Source organism: Bidens hawaiensis, unplaced genomic scaffold (genome assembly GCF_021521415.1).
Source record: "Bidens hawaiensis isolate Kalapana, Puna unplaced genomic scaffold, B.hawaiensis_p1.1 tig00012747_1, whole genome shotgun sequence".
Lineage (NCBI taxonomy): Eukaryota > Viridiplantae > Streptophyta > Magnoliopsida > Asterales > Asteraceae > Bidens > Bidens hawaiensis.
The window spans coordinates 159,183-168,957 of record NW_027492057.1 but is presented as its reverse complement, the minus strand read 5'-3'; the positions used below and the strand labels follow the sequence as shown (position 1 = coordinate 168,957).

At 32.9% G+C, this 9,775-nt stretch overlaps 1 pseudogene; it reads left to right on the top strand.

Moving 5' to 3' along the window:
- The first annotated feature begins 1,565 nt into the window (after nt 1-1,565).
- LOC143542078 (large ribosomal subunit protein uL1c-like) lies at nt 1,566-9,270 on the top strand (annotated as a pseudogene).
- Nucleotides 9,271-9,775: the final 505 nt, after the last annotated feature.

Here is a 9,775-nt window from a genome sequence, read left to right as displayed (position 1 = left end):
GCGTTATTTTGCCACCATAACGCGAAGGGTTTTGTTACGTAGTTTGATTGAATAAGGTAATTCATAAGTGCTAATAAGTATTCTCCCATGGAAGTTGGTATCAAAATGATGTACATACAATTAGACTAGACAAGTGCCCGCGCGATGCCTCGGGTGTTTAAACGCGAACTATTAATCACGTAACAATTATGAGTGTTCATGGGTTTAAAACCTTGAACCGGTCATCGGTTTGGTTTCGCCGCTGAGTTTTTTTACTTTCAGTAGGTTGTTTTTTACTTCCTTTATCATTTCAAGTATCATATTTTGACTTAGTTGGAATTGATGATACGTTTAAATTAATAATCATTTTAAACAAATTTTATTATCAAAGCTTAAACTGTTAAACCAAACCAAACCAGAACCAGATTGTTAATAACAGTTTGGTTTCAATTTTGTTTAGTTTTGGTTTTGGATGACAAAAGATGGGTACTAACGGTTGGACTCACAAGCTTATAACTTAAAAACAATCAAAACCGGCATTGAACATCCCTACGTAACATATTAACTTTTTTAATGGAAAAATTTATAACAATATTATACTCAAATTAAAAAGAATAAAATACTCGTTTTTATGGTGCAATATTTTTACAAAAATATTAACGTATGAAAAACTTATTGTCGTTTAAAAATCGTGGGTGAGAAGTTGGTTTAAAATTGAAACTAAAAAAATAATATGGTTAAAGATGAGGGGGCAAACTTGTAAGTTGGGTGATTTGTGTTTAAAAGACAAGTATACCCCTAATTACACATGTACTTTATGTATTAACACTTGTAAAACTCTTAAAATCAAGTGTCTTAATTTGCCCTTGTTTGATGCATTATATATAGTATAGATATATATTAACATAATTTATAACCCGTTTTTGTTTATTTTCTTGTAAACTTGGATAAAATATTTCTAAACTAGTTTGCTTTTTTATTTTTAGGACATTCAGGCCACACGATGACAAAAGAAAGAAAATAGAAAACGATTACATTTAATAAGTTTCTAAGAATGTGGAGTGAACACGGGTCGTGCACACCAAGCAAGCCTCATGGCTCCCACTCTGGAACAATACAAAAGGCCTTCTGGTCCCAAAATGGTTTGTGACCGACAGGCACGCCTCGTGCCCTACATCCGGAACAATACAAAACGCAAAAGTCTTTAGGGCCCACAATATCTGATCACGCTCGTGATTAGTCAAAACCTTTCGAATGTTACGAATAGAACCATCGTTAGTAACTACCATACCAAACACTTGTCGCCAACTAGACGTGCAACACCTTTTCATATGAGTCAGTCAAACAACCACGACCCTTTTTCAAAACTGCCACCCAATGGAATTGTTAACATGAATTTGAATGTCGTACGAGCCACCAACCATTGAACACACTCTCATTAAACTAATAAAAATATATATATAGCCAGCAACCCTAGAGCATTGCACTATATTTAAATTGTAAAGCACTATATCATCCCTAATCTCTTCTTTCACTTTCAACCCAAAATCCAGTTTTAAAACTTTGGTTTTATAATCCCAGTTTGAATGAATGCATCACACCCACAGATTTTGTGTTTCTCTAAAGCCGAATTAGATGAAGATGTTGCCGGAGGTGGAATGACAGGGTATGTGATTTTATTTAAGGGTTAGGTTAGATGATTGAAACGTATTCAGGTTTTGGTTATTTAATAACTAGTTTAACATCCAAACATTATTTGTTACAACTGTCTTATGGTGCATAATAATGAACATTTATATGTTTTACTTTGTCCATGCAATAAGGAACGGAATCAAGAACTAGTGTTGTAATCGAGCCGAGCCGAGCCGAGCCGAGCCAAGCCATCACTTACTTATGTAATAAGCTTGAACCAACTTGTTTGTTTTTAAAGTTTTGGATTTTCTAAACATTGGTATATGTTAAAACAAAAAATGATATTTTTAATTTTTAACATACACATGATGAAAATTTAGGCCTAATGATGTACTAAAATTTTGGGATATAATTTATATTTTAATTTGGGCATTAATTTAAACGGGCCAACGTAGTGTCTAACAAGCCAGCCAGTGAGCTTACCTTGGTTTTCCCATCTCAGCTCGTTTACAAACGAGTCGATTTCGAGGAAGCCACAAGTCACGAGTTTTTTGAACAACCCTAACTGTAAGGGTGTAAGGCTCACATTTTTACAATCCGGTCGAAAGCAAGTGAGCTAGAAAGAAACTAATTTAAAACGGGTTCTGTTTTTGCTCCTATGGAACCCTGATTTTGACTGTTTTCCCCAAATTTCATGACACTTGTTTATTTAGTAATTTACTTTTAATCCTAGCCTGTCAAGTTTGATTTTTTAAGATTTGACAATAGCCATCAAATTTAGAAATAAAATTACCTCATTTTGTATTAAAGTGTTATTTGGTGCAATCTTGACTTCATCGGAGTAGATCAAAGAGATTCTTGGAAATTCAAAAGCTGAGAATATGATGAAAAAACCATAGTCTCGTTGCTGTAGCAAATGTCAAGCACAAAATTTATAGAGGGTGTAGAAGCACATTTCCGTCTTAATATATCGATCCAAAAATATAACGACCAACTGCTAGGAGCAACTGTAACTCATCAAATATGCTATTTGCCATATAAATCTATTATATATGTTTAAAAAAATCTAGTGTTTTAAATCGTTGATGTAGGTGAATTTGCCCAAAGGCACCGGGAGGTTGTTAGAGTTGCTGTTCTAATTCAAGGTTTTTTTTTTGAACTATTTATTTTGTTGACATAAAAATATTTTTATAATTCTGACATTTAATAGTTCTATGAAGCAAAAATATGCGGGAGCAGATGTAATTGTTGGGGGAGGACTTGATAGTTGATAGAACAAATTAAAGGATGATTTATGGAATTTGATAAAGTTGTTGCAACTCCTAATATGATGCCTAAAGGTTTTATATTCATAATTTTCTTTTAAAAAATTATGATACGATTCAAGTTATTATGTTGATATGTTGTTATATGTAGTTCATTTTAATTTAATTAAATTAAAAGATGTAACTAAATTAAGTGAATTAATTGTTTGTGGATTATTTTGAGTCTGGGGATGATTTTGGGACCGCGAGGACTTATGCCAAACCCAAAGGTGGGGACCGTTACAACCAAAATACCTCAGCTAACGTGTAATTAGTAATTTTTTTAACGACTAACAAAAATATTTATCTATCTATTTTAATAAAAGACTACCTATTTTTGCCACTTGTCAATCTCATAACCTCCATCACCATTTTTTCACTTATTTCAATATTTGGTCCTTATCTTTTAAGTCATTTCAATATATGAATTAAAGTTTGTTTTTATCATATGTAAACCCTAATCGATTCATTCATTAACATTAATAGTGAAATAGGAAAATAAAGAATACTAAAATTGACGTTGCAGGTTTGTTAGAATGAAAATTTAAAGTCACATGTAATTGCAAATTAAAGCAAATAAAGGTGCATCATTGTCGAAGAATTTGGATTTCTATGGTAAACTACAAATTGTTTTTTAAACTAGGATTCGAGAAACATGGCATAATTTTTTATATAAGATTGGTTTCAAGTTTGAATTTAAAATTTTCTCATATGCATTTGAATTCAGGAAATGTGTATTGTCTTAATATTCTTCAAATATTTTGTATAAATATTGCAAACACGAAAAATACATATTATATATATCTTGGTGTGTAGCATTAAATTATTGAAGTTGAATATTATAATTATAATATATATGTATAGCGATAAACTATATGAAGTATATGAGATTTATTTATATGATTTTTTTGTGTAGTATAAAGGGTTTTAGCAAAAAGAAAATCAAAATTTAGTTTTAAATATTTTCTTTTATAACTCAGACCAAAATGTTTCAGAAACATATATATATTTTCACATTAATTTAAAAATTAGTTACTCCGGTTAAAAGTCATTTATCATGCTTCCAACAAATCCGGAATCTTTGCTTTTTTTTTCTATAAGTTGTTAAAATATCTATATCTATCTCTCTCTCTCTCTCTATATATATATATATATATATATATATATATATATATATATATATCAATTAACTAAATTCCAACAGCTCCCAAAATTTAAGTATTTCTTATCCGGTACTTATAACTATTATAAATAAGAAACACTATCTTCACTTTATGCAACTTTAAATCTTCTAATATTCTGCTAACTCTGATTAATCATTTTTATTTGAAAATGGCTTTATGGTTAGTATGTCTTTGTCATTTTCCATTAACATGAAATGGAAAAAAAAATCATTTTGTTATATTTTAATTTTCGCTTTTATATGTTACTTGATTATACAATTGTTAATGGTAATATATAAAATCAAGTAAAAATTTGTCATAAACAAAATATTAATGACACCAAATTTATCATGATCAATCAATTTAAACTTTTTAAGATTATAAGGATGACTATATCATCAAAGTTCAGATAATCTGATTTTTTGAATAATGTAAGACCCCGTTACCAGTGCCTCACATTTGGGAGTTGGATTTACTCATTAACATTATTCTAATCATCAGAGTTAATAAAAACATTCGCGGAATAATAAAACTTTCATAAAACGCTACATAACTTGTCTTAAACAAACATCTTTGTCTTTTGAAGTAAACAAAACATTAAACATAAACTGATAACGTCTCGAGTCTTCCGATGCCAGCCTCTTATTCAATGCCACGTGTTCCCCTCAAGCGAACTGCCTTATCCTACTCACCTGCGTGCATACTAAAAGTCAGCTACATTGAGTGAGTTCTAGTTAATCATACAACGTACAATACATTCATTTATTACATACTCTCGTACGTACTTTATATTCTCATACTTCGTACGTGATATATATATATATATATATATATATATATATATGTATGTATATATATACTTACCTTCATACTTTATTCTGATTTCTACTTTACATGATTCTATTCTGCCTAGGATATTATTAGGGTCCGGTCCCTATTTCTGCCTTGAGTATTATTAGGGCTCAGTCCCTTTTCTTCCTCGAGATTATAAAGGGCTCGGTCCCTTTTCTGCCTTGAGTATTACTAGGGCTCAGTCCCTTTTCTACCTTGAGTATTATTAGGGCTCAGTCCCTTTCTTCTGTACATGGCTACCTCTTACATTCATTCATAACCTACGTACATATCATTCATACATTATACATAGCATTATATCCATAATCATAACTTGACAATACGTGCAATATCCGAAGATCGTTCACGTACCGACAAGAAGTCAATCATATCTTTCACATAATTCACATAAGGCATACACTTATCACTTAGTATAAGTGTATTAACAAATCACATCGAGTATGCATACAGCCCCGAAAACATAACAAGGAATGGGGCTAGAACTCACCTGAATGTGGTTATGTTCACCGTTTATGGTTATTCCTTTCTTGAGTTGTGCACGACAAACTGTATAACAATTACACGTATCAATTAACTATCACTACCCATATCGTCTTTCTAGTTTAATTATTACCCTCAACGAACGGGGGTCCGGGGGCAGCGCCCCTGGCAGCATGGTTCTAGGGGCGGCAGCCCCTAGCAGGGTCCAAGGGGCAGAGCCCCTGGCTGGGGTCGAGCTGCCAGGTCAGCTTGGTAAAATTTTATTTTCATTAATTGTTTTAACACAATTTTCATTAGAATTTTAACTCATTATTAATTTGCTAACTCAAAAGTTCAAGGGCTTCTATGTAATTAAATCATTCTTTTCTAAGTCCAGGGACTGTTCTGTCATTTTATTAAACTTCTAGTTCGTTTCTTGGTTCTTAACGAATTGACCTATTATAACAAACTAGACCCTTTAACGAACTGGTCCTCATAACGATTTGGACCTTATAACGAACTGGACCCTTGACGAATCAGTCCATATAGCGAACCAGTCCATGTAACGAATCAGTCCGTCTAATTCGTTATCTCTTTTAAGAATGAATATAACTAATTAAGGGTAATTCGTTATCTTTTTCCCTTAACAAATTGGATACGAACTAGAGCTAGTTCGTTAAGCTCTCTTAAACGAATCAACTAGCGAACCATCCCTAGTTCGTTAACTCTCCGTTAACGAATTAGGGTTAGGTTAGAGAATGTCAGAACATTCTCTGACATTCCTCTTAACCTCGTACCATTTCCGGTTCCGTCGCCGTAAAAACGCGGTTTCGTCGGAAAAACAAGTTTTGACTCGTTTTTCACCGTTTTTCGCCCCGTTCGATCCAGATCTGAGCTAGGGTGATCCCTAAGTTCATCTTAGGTTCGGTTTATACACGATTCCACCCGGATCTCGTGACTTAAACGGTTTAACGGTGTCGGCTCATCGTTTCGTGACCTGTCTAACGGGTTTAAGCTCATACAACATCATACTATTATTACCTTGGGTCGGTGTTTGGTTTCCTTCTTGATTTCGGCTAAGATAAGGAGAGGATTAGAGAGAGGCTTAAGTGTGTGTTTTGGATGGTGTAAGGAATATTTGTAAATGAGGAATTAAGTGGTGATTATGGTTTATATATTTATGGATCATGGGCTTAAGCCCATGGTCTTTCCTCCTTTCTTCTAACCCAAGTCCATAACTCATCTTCATTTAACCAACCAAGCCCAACTCATATTCTATTTATCTAAACCGCTAACGACTCACTATAAAATAGACGAAATTCATTTTATTATTATAACCAAAAGTTTGATGTTACAAATAATCATGTTTTTAGGATAAACATGAGCAGATGATCTCAAATGACATTATATTAATTAATTAAAATGTATGATATTTTATGTGTATTAATATTTTTTTTTGTTTCATGGATATATTATCATTTATCTAGGGTTGGTATTTACTTAAAGAATCTTATTTGTCACACGGACAACTATACGTGTCTATATCCAGAGTTATAAGTGTACCTATATGTTACTTTGTCAAGAGTTACAATCAGGCATGGACTAAAGATTTTGATTTGTGATAAACAATGTATACCAACCAATACAATCACAAATGTAGTATACAAAGAGGGTTTTACTTATTTGTAACATATTTGTGTAATCTTAGTTATATAATTTCTGTAATTTTAATGTAAATTGTAACTGTATAAAATATATGATCATTTTGTTAACTATATTTCACTTAATGATTTAAGTATAAAATTTTCATCAATTACCCGTGTAATACACGGGCCTCAAACTAGTATATCTATAAAAATTGGTAACAAGAAAGCCACCAAGGAAGTAGCCTCTACCAAACACACTGCAAACCACTAACAAAACCATCTGAAATAAAACAGACCACGACCTGAAAAAAAATAAAAATAAAAACCCCCATCTCAAAACTACCCCGAATTGAATCTTCTCCAATCCTCCCAATTAAAAGCACGTACTCTTGGGGCGTGTTTGGGATTGAGTTTGAAAAATGCTTATTGACTTATTGGCTTTTTCAAAAAGCCATTTTGAAAAACTAGGATTTGGGGCTTTTGGAAAATTGCTTTTTAACCCTATCAAGAAGCTAAACTAAGAAATATTTTTTTGATTGTCAAACACATTTTAACTTATTTGCTTTTTGAAAACACTAATAAGCCAATAAACATTTTTCAAGCTCAATCCCAAAGATGCAAACATATCAACAATCGACGAAGCATGCTTTTAAGCCAGGGTTCATGGAAGCATGCAAACAATCCACGAGCTCGAGTTATGATGCAAACCGAATGATCTTTAGCATCTGGGAGAGAACTGATATCTAACCCTCCAAACTTGACTGGGGATACTACTTTATTCCAAGAAACCCAATTAACCTTAGCCTTTTCTTCTGTACCTCCGCAAAAGAAACCCCATCTAATCCGCTATAAAGAATCCAAGACTCCTGCCAGAGCCGATAAAGCGAGAAGTAGTAAGATTGTAACGCCTTCTCAAAGATCTACAATCGGATCCCAAGATTTAATCAGATTCATGTTCGCGCCAACCTATAATCCGAAATGTTGCTCCCAACTTTACCATGAATACAGCCGCCATTTGAGATTTTTCCAAACTATCCACACTCACCACTAAAATCAAACACTTGGCTAAACTAGTCTTCAGACCGGAAACAAGGTAAAGACAACGAAGAATTCTGCACAAGTTACGAGTGTTCAAACGAGACCACATACCAGTGAAGATAACGTCATCCGCATGCATAAAATGGGATAAAACCGGTCTATTAAGTATTAATTCCACACCTAATCCCATGAAACAAGCCATTCGAGCTCGCCTTCTTCATAATCCCCGTCATAGCCTCCATAGCGATTAAAAAAGAGAAGGGACATTTTGAAAGTACCTCATATTCTCTTCCCCATAATGCCCACTTGACCCTTGACATTTGTTGTAGATCCTGTTGCCTAGTATGATCATAAATACTAACGAACGGAAATCCGCCAACATTTTAACATAACAGCCTTCTTTATAATCATTATTATGTGTATAAAACTATAATAAAAATAGTTAAATAATATGTATTGTCTTATATAAAAATTCTATAATCATAAATGTATATAAAAGTTCTTATATGTATAAAGTAATTTAACAAAAGAATAAATAATAAACGACTCGAGCTTGAAAAAATGCTCACGACCCGAGCTCGAGCTTTAAAAGTCGAACTTTTAACTAGTCGAGCTCGAGCTTAGACGAAATTAGGCTCGCTCATTCACATCCATAGCAAGAAACTCTAATTGTCATCGGTTCAAAAGAAACCCCATGAAATTTTATGTAGCAAGCCGTGTTTTTTTAATAAAAACATAAATTTTAATATGGACTCTCATTCGAGAGATGCTCGGTTGTGTCACTTTTGCATGAATACTTATATTGACCATGTAATACTGTGCAGACTGAAGACGAGAAGAATTTAAGAAAGGGAAAGTGGAATACAGAGCAGACAAGACAAGACAAGACAGAAATTGTTCACTTCCCATTTGGGAAGGCAAATTTCTCAGAAAATCTTATAATAAATCTTCTTGCTGCAGTGGTAAACCTAGTATTGTTTTTATTAATTTTTTTTCTAAACATAGCACACGTTTTTTAAATGTATTACTAACACTAAGGCGAAATTAATTTGGCAGAAATCGGTTGAAAAAAATCGACCAGCCAGGCGAAAGGAGTATATTGGAAAAGTGCCCATATGTTCATCAATGGGGCCGTCAATCCGGTTCAATATGAAGGACATGCTTGATTTTAAGCTTCAGCAAATCACTTGGTTTTAAAAGGCGTGGCCGATATTTTTTTTTGGTAGATGCAAACCATATAATATATGTAAATGAAATCATATGCTTCTTTGCATCAACGTTATCATTTGTGTTATAGATGTTTATTATTTTGTGTCTTAAATGAAGTCTAATTTTTAGTTTTGAGACTTAACCACTATTTATATGTGTTCAAATTAATTGTTTAAATTAGAGGAAGAGTATTTTTATGGGCTCTTGCTAATTTTTTTGGGTTCAATATAACTCATCAAAACATATTTCTGAATTGAATATAACTCATCAAAACGTAAATGTTGAATTTGAATCAAACAACTCTCAAACTATTATAACTAGAAAGGTGTAACTCAATAACTGATGCGGGTTTAGGAATTAACCTTAAAAATCTTGATGGCATATTTTTGTTATGTGGTTGTGGTTGGTTGATGCTCTCTTGTATATATACTTTTTATTATGGGTATATTTTTGGTGTAGTCATGGGCTCATTGCTAGTTGGGGATCATATACG